This window comes from Alexandromys fortis, unplaced genomic scaffold (genome assembly GCF_014885135.2).
Source record: "Alexandromys fortis isolate MF-2015 unplaced genomic scaffold, M_Fortis_MF-2015_v1.1 scaffold_142, whole genome shotgun sequence".
NCBI classification, from domain to species: Eukaryota; Metazoa; Chordata; class Mammalia; order Rodentia; family Cricetidae; genus Alexandromys; species Alexandromys fortis.
Genome location: NW_026068057.1, coordinates 441009 through 455658, shown reverse-complemented (window position 1 = coordinate 455658; position 14650 = coordinate 441009). Strand labels below are relative to the sequence as shown.

The 14650-nt window shown below is 36.9% G+C and overlaps 1 protein-coding gene across 1 annotated transcript in view; it reads right to left on the bottom strand.

The window, feature by feature from the left end:
- Kcnt2 (potassium sodium-activated channel subfamily T member 2) overlaps positions 1 to 14650 on the bottom strand; it is a 351264-nt gene that overhangs the window by 44470 nt on the left and 292144 nt on the right. The window lies entirely within an intron of this gene.

Sequence of the window (14650 nt, the reverse complement as noted above, 5' to 3'; positions counted from 1 at the left end):
GGTATGTTATTATAATAACATATTTATGAATGAGTGATTCTTAGCATTAGGCATAAAACTACATCCGATTACAACTTCAGGCACTGCCACATAAAATGATCTGTAAAATATAAGAAGAATGTAGCACTATTTTTAAAAATATTTTACCAACATATTTGTACTGTAAGAAAAAAATAAATTCAGCAATTTTCCTTTAATTTGATGCTTTATTTCCATAATTATGAAACAGCATGGAAGGGAAACTCATAAAGTTGATTTAAGAAGGTATTAAGATTACTTTGTGGGTGATATTAAAATAAAATATGTGACTATTTAGATTGCTATAAAATTCACATGATGCTCTTCTTGTCCGTTCTATGAGATTTTCTAAGCTATGATTCCTAGCCGTTGTTTACCCAGGTGGGGCTTTAGGAACCTTGGCATCATTCACACTTTATAAACTGAGAAATGTAGGCAGTATTATGCCTTCATCTTAGTTTTGATGGCAGATCTTATTTCTCTGTCAAAGTAACATGTAGCACAGGTGAAGCAAATAATACCAGTAAATAGGTTTAACATAAAAAACACAGTCACATTTTTTTGTGTAACATGCCATTGTTTTTATTGTTTATAAGGAAAGGAGCCCAGAAGGTTTTGGATGATTTGTGAAACATTTAGCCAAGTGGCAGGAAATGGATAGTATTTCCAAGAAATTTAAATTTTTAATGTTTTTATTTATTTATTATTGTTGTTACTATTGTGTGTGTGTGTGTGTGTGTGTGTGTGTAAGAAAGAGAGAGAGAGAGTGAGAGGGAGACTACAACATGCCACTTGCATGGCAGGCCCCCTTTTTGCTGAGCCACATCACTGCTATATCTTATAGAGATTTTGTGGGTTTTTTTTTCTTAGTCTTTTCCCTAAGATACCATTGCTTTCTTGTTTGCTGTTCTCTCCAACCTTTACATGCTTGAAATCAAAGATATATTTTTTTTTAAATTTCCTCTAGAATCCAGTTAAAATGAGAAATTTTAAATCCTTTGAAGTGAAAATCCTCCTCTAAAGCTCCCTGGAATTTGATTTTCACACTATCTCTTGCCCTATACTCCAGGGATTTTCTCTTATGAAACAACAACATCTAGAAAGGCCAAGTCTTCCTTTCATGGCCTACCACTGCCTATCTCTTATATATCAGTAACTAACAAATCTTTTAAGACCTATTTTCTGAATCTTGGCTCACACAGTTGGGACAAAGGGTTAGTGGTAGACACAGCGCTTCTGCTCTCTACTTGACAAGCTATATAGTTTGCATCCCAAGCAATCTCCTTTCAGAATCATTGTCTTTTTATTTCAAAGCCAGTTAGCTAATAAATAAAATAATAATACTAAATATAGTTAACACATGGGGTGTCACAGCCTGTATTTAATAATAGGAGCTGACAGGGAGTTAAATGGAATAAGTAATGTCACTAAAGCAGATCATTTAACACAGAATCTTGTAGTTTAATTAGACACTGAATGCTGCAATCTTTACTTGAACTTCCTTCTTTGCTGTTCCCATCTGTACCTCCTTTCTGAAAAACTGTAGGGAGGATGGCTTAAACTAACGCTACCATTTCAATGTCTACAGACTTGTGCTGTTCTGTTCCAAACCATCACATGAACTTCAATCTATAGAACTAGTTGAGTTGCTATCATTGTGGCTCTGGCTGGTCTTGGTGGATCTATCAAATCTACTATTGACCAAACAACAAAATCACATCTTCTTGCTGGTCCAACTTCTATTGCAAATCAAGAGAACTAGCTATATTATCTACTCAAACCACCAGTGGCAAATCCCTTCTTAAGAAATCACTTACAATGGCCACCTTACTGAAGAAATTTAAGCACACACACACACACACACACACACAAAAAAAAAACATGTATTTACTGTAGAATTTCCATAGTCAGAATCTAACTAATCCTTCAGAATCAAGACACTACTCAAAGTCATTTCTTACTATTCTAATACATGTTGAATACTTAGTAAAGAAAGTCAGATAATCAGAAACAATAATATATTATTAAGAATATCTAGCAATATATTGGCTTTTCATATATTAAAAGTCAAATGTATTTTTGAAATATCAAGTCTATTACCTAGCATAAAGAGTGGTAGACCTGTCCTTAGTACTGTTCTAGGACTAGAGAGCTGGTGTCTAACATCTAATTTAACAAAAAAAAAAAAAAAAAAAGGTAAATGTCCATTACTAGCAATCTCTGGTCTTAAGGAAATACAAAAAAGATATTGAAGTGAAATACTCATTATTTAACTCTGAGAACTGACTGTGGAGACAGCAGAACTGAATGATACAAGCCAATGTATATTAGTTTAAGTGGTGGTAAACTGTGGCAGACTGGGATACTCCTAGATGAAGTGACATTAGGACACTAGTGAATGATAACTTCTGAGACAAACATAGCTTCTTAAGGAGAGAAATGTATTTCATCTGTTGGAGAATTGTTATCTGCCTACAATGTGTAAATGCTATAAGCATATGGCTTATTTTCTAACTCATTAGATGAAACAGAATAATAGATAGGGCCTAAGAGAGAGTGAATGAAAATTAAAATTGCAGGACTCAATTATATTTGAATGACTACTATGGTTGAAATTCTATTGTGAACAAAATGTATGTGACTTGTCTCTTATACATAAATGAATTTTACTATTTTAAACTAAGCAGCAAGTAATGCATTAGCTAAGCCTGCCACCTAGTGAAAATTTAAAAGTAATACTTATGCAATAAAGTATTATAGGACCCTGTATGTCTATAAAACATTACTTGTATTCAATTACAGTATTCATTTATGTATTCATTTGCCTAACACATTTAATTATGTTTCTTATAAATACCGATGCCATAAATCTATTTCTTAGTCTTGATATTTGCTAAACACATTGTGAATGCTAAACAGTTTAGAAATAACATTACATAATAAGCCTCTTTTTTTTATACTAAGAATAGGATATAACAATACAGCAATTAATAAAGTAATATAATTAGTTTTATTTTATTCTCTTGCTTGCTACTTTATTTTATTATAAATCTGTTTAATATAATTAAATCATTGCAAATGTAAATCAAATCAAATAAAATAATCTCTGATGTTTGGCTGTTGGGTATGTAGATAGTTCTGTCTTAGCCAGGTGCTAAAACAGCCATGTTTAGAGAAACTGGGTCATGTACTGGTTTCTCATCCTTATCTTCCTTCCGTTTAACATAAGAATATACTGAGCACAGCTCCTAGTGGGTGTGAGTAAATACTTAATTAGCTCTTGAAGGTAAGTGCTAAAACACCAGTCTGTCCTGTCTGGGATAGGGAGGCAGATGAAGGCCTCCTTGATATCTGTGATTGGGACAGTTTGATTGGCCAGCTCACCTCTTCTTTCCTCTGCCCAATAATACTAAGTGACCCTTAGAAAAAGATTCTTGGCAGCACCCCACTTGACTTTTTTTTTAAAGATTTCTGTCTCTTCCCCACCGCCGCCTCCCCTTTCCCTCCCCCTTCCCCAATCAAGTCCCCCTCCCTCGTCAGCCCAAAGAGCCATCAGGGTTCCCTGCCCTGTGGGAAGTCCGAGGACCACCCTCCTCCATCCAGGTCTAGGAAGGTGACTCTTACTCCCCATAAAAGTTGTGCTTGCCCTCTTTCTACAATAAAACCCCCTGTCAGTTTTCTTCCATACCACATCTCTTTTGTAAGGTACCTTCTTTCTCCATAAACTTCATGCTTCAGTTTTAGGGGACAAAGGACCTGGAAGGCACTGATAATAGTGGCTTCAGGGAACATTGGCATTTTGCCATGATAGTCCCCCAAATTATGTTCAACGGAGAAAAGAAGTCTCCCTCAAACTCCAGGAATTGCTCCTCCATCTCAACACTATTCTATTGTTTTTAATCATTATGAAGCAAAAGTACTTTAGGTAAACCTTTAATTGAATTGCTTCATAATTTCCTCTACAGGCTACTATCATAAGAAGTCTTCCAGTAATTTCTATGTTTTTTTTTTCTTAATCAGTATAGTGGGAACAGCTTGTATATTCTCAACACTTCCTCGATGCTTGACAAACCTGAGTCAAGTGTACCCCATCACTAAAGCACAAGTGAGAGCCTCGGCTGTAGAGGTCACTGTGTCCTGCTACTCATCGAATGCAGATTCTGGTCTATTTTTGAAGAGATGACAGGCCGGTAAGTTGCTTGCATGTTCAGAGTGCTCGTTGTCTTGCAAGTTCTGTCGCCAAATTTTGGTAAACAAAATCAACAATGCTTCTTATTGAAGTAAAATGAGCACAAACGAAGCTTTGCAGGAAATTACTCCTGAATTTTTACCATTTCAATACAACACCAGATGAACTGCATACTTAAGGAGCAGTGAACATTTTTACTGTGTTCTATGCAGAGAAACTTTTTCTTTCTCAGACATTTTCTCCTCTCCTTTCACCTCACACCTGTTCCTAAATCTACCTGTTTGTCACAGATTGGTTAAAACAAACAGTACATCCTAATAATACTGTTTTCTTTCTTAGGAACACAGGTGGATTCTGTTAGAATTTCAAACAACACCAAAAACATCAATAGCTGAAACTGGCTATTTTTAATCCAATTTTGATGTGCTTATTTAAATTTAGCTTTTTCACAAATCTATGAAAATAAGATTTTTTGTTTTTTAGTTTTCTGAGACAGGGTTTCTGTGTGTGTGCTACCACCAGTGGAAATAATTTGTAAGTGAAATGGTGTGTGTGTGTGTGTGTGTGTTTATGTGGGCATATACACCTGTATGTACATGTGCACATGCACATGTGTGCACATTTGTGTAGAGACTGCATGTTATTGCCAGGTATCATCCTCAATTGATATTTACCTTATTGTCAGTATCACTCACTAAACAGAGAGCTTAGGGATTTGTCTAGATTAGCCAGCCAAGGAGTCCCAAAGACCCCACTTCTCTGTGCCCTAAGCTTGTAGAGTTCACCTTCAGGTTGCTGAGTCGGCTTTCTATATGTGTTCTGGAAATCAGAACTCAAGTTCTCATGTTCATGAGACTTTACCCACTGAGCCAACAAATTTAAATTTGAAAGAAAGGCAAAAGGCACTACTTTTCTTTCNGTGTGTGTGTGTGTGTGTGTGTGTGTGTGTGTGTGTACATCTTCATCTTGGAGGAGGTGTGCTAGTGTTTTTACTTAGCTGTGGGAAGAGGAGATAGTAAGCACTCGTAAGATAGACATTAACAGACACAGACTTGCGTCTTCTCAATAATTTTTAGTCTTCAGAAATGGTTTTTGAGGGGAAGGGTATCAACGGATTAGTGTCTAGGAATCTGATTTCGGAGTAAAGTAACAGACATATTCTATTTCTTCATGCTTTTCTTTAGGGACTCTGAAGTTTTCTGGGTAGTGGTATCTCAGATTTTCATGCTATAAAGAAGTCTACCACTATCAAGTAAATAAACATACATGCACACAGAGAGAGAGGGACACCAAGTACCTATTCTCTGTATTCTAAGGGAACATAGGTAGTTTAAACTACATAAAGAAATTTGTTTTTATATGTTTTAAGTAACTCAGTATACATGCACTGCTAAAGGTATATTTGTGGTGAGTTAAAGTATAATTTAGACATAGTCTACATGGCACATTGAGCAGAATACTAAGACTCAGTGGCTTTGGGCATAGGTAAATTCCACTACACAGAAAGAGATGACAAGCAAAAGTGCAAGACTCAATAATGAGAGAGTCTTAGAGACAAAGATGAGCAATTGAGGAGCGACTGGTGGGGATAGTACTAAGCTTTGGGAAGATGTGCCACTGCTGAGGTTCCTTGTAAAGCAAGCTAGCAGGGAAACATAAAGGTCACAGAAGGTTGATCTTTTAGGATATAGATTCTGTCTCTTTTTGGTTGTCAGATCTCTGTGTATAAAGTACAGCTGGAAGACTGAACTCTTGCCTCTGATTATTGGTGCTAGGTAACTGACAGATCAAAGTCTGCTATTCTGGTGCAGACTGACTGATTGGAACTTCATAAGTAAAGGAAGCCAGAATGCTGCAAATCCAGAGCCAAGTGTCATCAGGCTACCTTCAGTCTCCTTAGCCTTTTATTGCTCACCTTTAGCTGACCTAATATTCTCATAACTATTAGCTAGAATGCTTTTGAAATCTCCTTTTGAAACCCAACATGTCACTAGCTTCTGCCATTCCAAAAGTTAAAAATACTATCAGAAAGCATCAGAGACCTACAGCAAAGGTATCTCTGTTTTGGTGTAAGCCATCCACCAGACACTTCTAATGATGTATTTGAACATACTTTGATTTTTTTATTTTTCTTTTTATTCTGTATCTATAAAAACTTTGTGAAACTGTTTCCATCCTGGACCATGTTATTTGGGACAACCTGAATCTATGTTGCTGGGCCATGGTCTGTCCCATTTGTCTCTAGCTTAATCTTTTACTCCCCGTTAGAGGAGAACTGTGATTTATATAGATACTGCTAAGATTCTTATAAGCAAACCCAGCAGGGAAAAAGGAACACATCAAGACAATAGCAATTAAAAGGTCTTTGCCTAGGATTTGGGCATCAGACACGTCTATAATCCCAAAAATAAAATTGCGGCTGGGGAGTCAGAGGCAAGTGGTCTTCCAGTTAGATACTAGCTTGATGTACACAGTGAAAACTTGTCTAAAAACAAAGTAAGTAACAACATACCTTTGTAGAGATGGGGATAAGCTAAGTAGTTGAGAACATGTTCAGTATTTTTCAAGGGATTGAAGTTTCCTTGGTTCTCTATGTTCCCTAATTACACATTGGTGAAAAATTCAGAAAGAAAAGAAAAAGACCTATTTGAGCTATTCTGTTGAACTAATTTCTTTTTACATAAAACACATCAACCTGGAAGCTCCTTGTGGTTCTGTCAACACTGTACAACTTTAGAACCACTAATCACACTGATCAGAAGAAAAGGGACAGAGAGAGAGGGAGGCTTTAATAATCTGTATTAAAATGACACACTTGTATGTCACATTGCAGAAAGAAATCTACATATACTTATTCATAGTTTAGCATGTAAAAATACTAATGACTTTTTCTGAATTAATGATCCCTCATTCCCCGGTGCAGATGCTCTGGAAGAGTGCAAGGTTAATGCTGGCAGACACTAACTCCAATCAGCATTTCAAGAAAAGTCTGAGAGAAGATATCTTGAGAATGAGAAATAGGGAAAAGAATGATTACAGGGGAACTCCAGACATTATGAGTCTTTGAAAAGTTACTGATTACCTTACCAGAGGGGCAATACTGAGTTCTGCAATGATTGACAGACAACCTCTGCCCCATCCTTACCTCATGAAGTCTACTGGCTGAAAATGAGAGGGAAAACAAGTTATTAGGATGTTAAGTAATCCACTGCTTTGTTATGTCACTGACTCTTTGGCTAAAGAACAACTAAAGATTCAACTTCAGTCTCTTCTTATTCATGTTTAGTTTCCGGCAACACAAACACATTTACTTATTTATTTTTAATTATGTTTGTGTTTGTATGTAGGTATGTGCACATAAGTGCAAGTGCTCACATTTGCCAGAAGAGGGAGTTTGATCCTGGAGCTAGAATTACAGGCAGTTCTCAGCTGCTAAACAGGGGTGCTGGGAACCAAACTCTTGTCCTCTGAGAGAGCTCTATTTGATAAGGATTAGGAGTGATGGATTTGTTGGAGTAGGTGTGACTTTGCTTGAGGAAGTGTCATTGTGGGTGGGCATTGAGATTTCAAAAGTCTTTGTCTCTCTTTGTCCTCTACTTCTCCAGCAGCATTCTCCCCCACTCAATGATAATAAAAAGGCTAACCCCTGAAACAGCAAGCAAGGCCTCAATTAAATGCTTTCTGTCATAAGAATTGTCTTTGTCATGGTGTCTCTTCTTAGAATTAGAAGAGTAACAATGATATTTTCTTATTTTTCTTTTGTTTCTTAGTGAATTCAGAAGTGCACTAGGTCCAGAATAACACTGGGACCAAGAGCAAGTTTCCTGTTCAATATGCACTAAAGGGCAAAGTTTTCTGCTTTATTCTGGTTTCTTCTGAAATAAAGTAACTGTCTACTATCTCGGTCAGTTTATCAGAGGAATGGATACTAGTATTTTCTGTTCTTTGTATCTTGTCGATTCTGCAAATTTTATCACTTTCCAAGAAATATCTGCCAGGCAGCCCTGGAACATGATATTCTGTAACTCAGACTCTAGAGAAACAAAGACAAAATATAGAAAAGAGTCTTCAAAAAATACAAGTGTCGGAAAAATCTTCCTAGTATTTGCAATATAAAAGACCTTTTCAATCTATGAACAAGTCACTGATTGATTGATTGATTGATTGATTGACAGACAATATTTGGTGTAGCCCAGGCTAGTCTTATATTTGCTAGGAAACAAAATATGATACAAAATATGATTGTTTGATCTTTCTGCCTCTACTTCTTGAGCACTAAAGTTTCCTGGTTATATCACCATGCTGAGAATTGTGTGATGCCAGGCATCTAACCTAGTGCTCCACATATAGTCTATCTTCTAGGTAAGTTAATGCATTGCATGAAAATTATTTGTATTCTTCTTATTTTTAATAGGTTCATATTTTTATATTCTATTTCCTTCTATTAAAAAAGAAAATAAAAATATGAGAACTAAGAAACAAGTACAAGCATGAGGATGTACTTTTGATAAGGAAGGTTTGAATGAAAAAATAAAAGACAAGACAGTATTTTTGTTTAATAAAATAAGGTTTGTCCCAAGAAAAGTGAGCAGATTATTCCATAAAGGAAATTGTTAACAAAGAGAAAAGTGCATATCATGAAAGACCCAAGTAAATCACAAAGAATTGTGGGGGATAAATCTTAAGAGAATATGTGTAATTAAAGATATTAAAATTCCTAAGACATCTACCCATGTGGTGGTAGTTGATACCTTTAATCCTAGCACTTGGAAGACAAAGGCTTGTAGATCTCTGTGAGTTCAAGGCTAGTTCCAGGACAGGCTCCAAAGTCACAAAGAAACCCTGTCCAAAAACCAAACCAAACCAAACCAAACAAACAAACAAAAAACCAAAACAAATAAAAAATTCCTAAGATATCTAACAAGTTCTTATTTTTCAAACACTTTGTTGTTTACTCTTTTGCTCCTGTATCTTTTTATTTGCTGATTGTACTTTAATACATTGCAACTGCTCTCTGGTGGCATGCTGTCAGAGTCCAGCTCCTAACTATAGAGAACCAGAAATATGATCCTTTCAGAAGCTAGGACATTATCTACAAAACAGACAAAATCAAGCTGGCAAAGGAGGCAGGCATGTTTGTTGGAAGAGCTATTGTTTTCTTACAAACCTTGTTTGCATTTGATCATAAAGCTAATTCGTGGACATTGGTCACTTATTTTCTGAAAACTCAAGGGAGGGCAGTTAGGAGCAAATCAACACTAAATGGCTAACAAGCAATGTCCTTGGGACATTTCAATGTCTTCAGAGATATTTAAATTATGTCAAGGAGGAAATTTGCATAATCAGAATATAGTCAGGCCAGACAGGGTATGGTGCTGTAGAACAATCTTTGTACACTGTAAATTTGTGTTATTCTCATTGGTTAATAGATCTGACTGATTTATAACTGGGCAGGAAGAGATTGGGCAGGAAAGCTTTACTAGGAGGACTTAGAGAAGGAGGATGTGTCTGAGGAAAAGCCATGATACACAGAGTGAGGAGGATGGAAAGTTGATACATTAGGTAATCAAGCCTTGGGGCAGCACATAGATTAATAGAAATGGGCTAATTTAAGTTATAAGAGCTATGGAAGAATAAGTCTAAGCTATCAGCTGAGCACTTATGCTCTTTTGCTGGCAGGACACGGTGGGGCATGTATATAATCCCATGACTCTTGAGCTTGAAGCAAGACAATTATATATCTGAGGTCTGCCAGGACTTTATAGTGACTTACTTTTATACAGCCACCAACAAAGATGCAGTAAGGTGTGATGTAAGAAAAGTTCTCATGCTTGATTACCTGACACTGAATAAATGCCTTATCATCTTGGCTTCTACTTGCAATCTGTTTATGTTTGCTTAGGGGACAAGCATTTTCCAGGAACTTTCACCTAAGTTTACAGTATCAACAAAAATCCCTCAACTTTGAGGCATAAAAACAAATGAAAGGAATTCTAACCATCTTTATAGAAAATTGATACTACATGTATTTCATTTGTCTGAGAATTTCATCTTCTGGATAGATATGTTAAAAATGTTTATATTTACCAAAAGAATTAAGAAAGATCCTAAAATTAGCTCTGATAAAGAAATGAGGGATTTCCCTATTTTTGATCTGTTGTTTTTTTTTTTGTTTTGTTTTTCTAATCTATGACACTTACAGAACTCATGGACACCTTTCTAATTATCATTAAAAAATAGAGAACAAGGACTTCTTGAAGTTTGCAGGCAAATGGATGGAAATAGAAAACACCATCCTGAGTGAGGTAAGCCAGACCCAAAAAGAGGAACATGGGATGTACTCACTCATATTTGGTTTCTAGCCATAAATAAAGGACATTGAGCCTATAATTCGGGTTCTTAGAGAAGCTAAATAAGAAGGAGAACCCAAAGAAAATCATATAGGCATCCTCCTGAATATTAACCTTCATCAGGCGATGAAAGGAGACAGAGACAGAGACCCACAATGGAGCACCGGACTGAAATCTCAAGGTCCAAATCAGGAGCAGAAGGAGAGAGAGCACAAGCAAGGAACTCAGGACCGCGAGGGGTGCACCCATACACTGAGACAATGGGGATGTTCTATCGGGAACTCACCAAGGCCAGCTGGCCTGGGTCTGAAAAAGCCTGGGTCAAAACCGGTCTCGCTGAACATAGCGGACAAGGAGGACTACTGAGACCTCAAGAACAATGGCAACGGGTTTTTGATTCTACTGGACCTATTGGTTTCGTGGGAGCCTAGGCAGTTTCGTGGATGCTCACCTTACTAGACCTGGATGGAGGTGGGTGGTCCTTGGACTTCCCACAGGGCAGAGAACCCTGATTGCTTTTTGGGCTGACGAGGGAGGGGGACTTGATTGGGGGAGGGGGAGGGAAAGGGGAGGCGGCGGTGGGGAAGAGACAGAAATCTTTAATAAATAAATAAATAAATTTAAAAAAAAAGAAAAAGAAAAAAAAATAGAGATAGTTCTTAGCCTAACTACTTGATGGTGGACATATATGCAATTTTATGCCCGAAATCTGACTCACAAAATTTCTCTGAGTCACCCTGAAAGGTACTTGTCTGTGATGGCAAGGGATGTCTTGGGGCAGGAAGGATCATATTTTTATAACGGCTCTACTCAACTAAAGCTATGACAACAGAGACAACTACTTCTGACAATCTTATAGGGACCAAGCTAAGACAATGTTGAATTGGACCATAGCTTGGATAGGATTTCTCTATTCTTCAAATCTCTTGCCCCATGACCCATTTCTTTGTCTCTTTAAATTCAAAGGGCTCAACGATGATCTGAAGATGAACTTTGGAATACTGGATCCTGCTTTTGATTGTTTTATTTGTAGGACCCTAATCCCTTATTCTCAAAGGGGTGAAAAAAAATTCCTAGCAGAATATTTTCCCAAGAAGATAGTGGCCTTCCCCTCTCCCAGGGGAGATTCCCAGCACAAGGTCACTTAGCTTAGCCCAGCCAGCCACCTGGTACAGGCTGATAAAGATGACCTAACTCAGAAACAGTGGTCTTGCTCTAAGAACAAGGAAAAAGCTTACTAGCAGAATGGGAGGGAGCAAAAGTCCTTGCACCCATGCCAAAGCAGCTTCAAAGAGTCTCTTTGTAGTTATGCCTTTAAAAGCTTACCCCACAGAGGAGATATAACTCTTCTCTACCTCGCTACAACCAGGATGGAGATGTTTGCATTATGCTGATTAAACCTTGCTTATTAGAGTCTGGGCCTCTCTGGTGGTCTCTCTCTGGGGGTTGTAATCTGGGCACAACATTATTCAGTGTACTTGATTAAATCTCCTTTCTCTGCTTTTCACCATTCCTCAGTTCATACAGGTAGTTTCCATTGTCACACTGACACATTTGATATAAAGGAACCCTAGAGGAGTGATTTCCTCCCGTACCAGGTCTGTGAGGCATTTTCTTCACTGTTAACTGATGTAGGCCTTGTTCACTCTGGGGGGTGTCATTCCTCAGAAGGTAGGCCTGTTTGTATAAGACAGCCAACTGGACAAACCGGAAAAAGCAAGCCAGGAGATAGTGATCCTCATTGTCCTGCCTTGTGCTCCTTTCCTACTGCCTGCACAAACAGACTATAACCTTTAAACTGAAGCAAAGTGCCCCAATGCCCAGATTGCTTTGGCACAAGGCGTTCATTACAACAGAAACAAATTAAGCATCTTGTCTCTTACTTGGCATATAGGGATGAGTGTCCAAACCTAGCCTGTTAAGCTGTTACAGCCTGAGGTTTGGCCCTAGAACCCCTGGGCTAACATTAATCACCACAGTTTGACTCAACCTTTCTGAACTAGTTTCTCCAGCAGAGGGATGTAGATAACAGACTATTTGCTGATTGATTTGGCTTTCATACTCTGCCACTGTGAGTGATTCATACCCTTTCTCTTTGTATTGCTGGAGAACACAGGAATCTTTGTGTTGGCTCTTAGATTTGCAGAGTTTAATTGAAGGCCAATTTTATTAGTTTTTGCAAGTAAAACAACAGACAGGTAAAAGATATTTCAGCAGCAGCTGGGAATGAGAAGATAGATTTAACAAGACCAACTTCTTTGGGTTTTCTTTGTCAGAATCACTGAAGTCCTCAGGCTAGGCTTAGAAATTTGTCAATTGGCAGCACCATGGGGGTTGGGGAAGATGTTTTCAGAGTGACCACGGAATTCTGAGAAGTTAAAGAGAATTTAGGATTTGGTCTGATATTAGAAAAAAAATTAATAGAAGAGGGAAAGAAAAAATTATAATTTTACTTTGCAAGTTGGCAGCTTTCTTAGTGAAGATGTCTGAGCCAACATAAGGAGTGAGGGGCCGAAATTCAGTCTGGACAGAGAGAAGAAAACCCCTCACTCAACTAGGAAGAGTGAAACAGTAGGGGAGCCAGCTGATGGCATACAGAGCAATTAAAGGAATATAAAGATTTAGAAGAGTTAGAAAAAAATAGAAAGTTAAAGCAAAGTCAGACTGAGTGAAGAAACTGAGAGTTTAGAAGGTAAAACTACTCAGAGTTCAAGGTCACGATATTGACTAAGAGTGAGGTTAAGCTATTGAAAGGAATGTTTATATAGGATTACTGGTACATCCATCTTAGAGTAGACTTAGGGTGGCAATAATCCACATTAAACTGGAAACTAAACCCTGTGAGCAATGCAGAAAAGTGACCAAGAAATAGGGACTGATACTACAAAATCGATGTGCTAAGTCTTACATAACTTGGCCATTTATTTGTATGGAGATATATCTTACACTGTAGGAATCTACAGATACTTTATATTCATTATGTAAGGCTAGGATATCTTTATTAACATGGGCTTATCAGTTTATAAGTCAATTAAAAACAGAAAAAAATTTCCCTGAAAAGTATTGTTATGTATATTTTGAAATAATGACTATGTCTCTATAGAACCCAGAAAAAGAAAAAAAAAGAAATCCATTTAAAATTACTTTTTTACCAGTTCTTGTAAAATTCTGTTGGAATTTATTCACTCTAAATGCCATAAAAATTATACAACTTCTAAAATAGTCTACACTTTTATTTTTTTTTTTATGCTGGGATTAAAATGATAACATTTCCCCCTTCTTTTCACTACATCTAAATCCTCCTCTATACCCTCTGTTGGTCTCTTTCAAATCAATGACCTTAATTACTTTAATTGTTAATAGATATATTCCTAAGTATATTAACATAAGCTTCTCAGTCCCTATAAGGTTACTTGTACAAATATGGTTTCAGGACTGACCATTTGGAACCGGATAACCAATTGGTATACTCTTTCCTGGAAAAGACTGTTTCTCCTGTTCTTAGAATTCGTAGTTAGCTATAACGCTTTGTGTATGATTGTGCTCTCCTTAAAGACCTTACATTGTTCGTTCGTTCATTCATTCATTCATTCATTCATGCACGCATGTAGATTTGCATTCATCAGCCAGGTACTCAGAGAAGGGCTATTTTGTATCAGTTGTCTATAATATATCTTCTTTAAATAACTTTGATCAGTTAGCTTCAAGTGATTAATTAACACGTCCCAATAAGACAAAGATGAATTATTGTCTTGGAACCACATAATCTATTCAAAGAGAAGATAATAAAGATTAAATCAATCTTAACTCTGTCATGACAGAATTAAACACAGGACATTGGAAGTAAAATAGCACATTTAGTTTGAAACTTTCATCTCTGAAAGATCTAATTACCTTTTGCAAAGCATGGAAGGGGAAAAAGTATGTTTTTTCTTACTTTATTTACTGTCTATGGATCTCATGTTTGAATTAATTTCTTCTTTATTTCTCTAAAGTAATGAGTTGCTGATAAAGATCATATTTTCAATATCTTACATTAGTTTTCAAAGCACTATTCAAGACAACCATATTAGTGGTATTCTGCACATTCTGT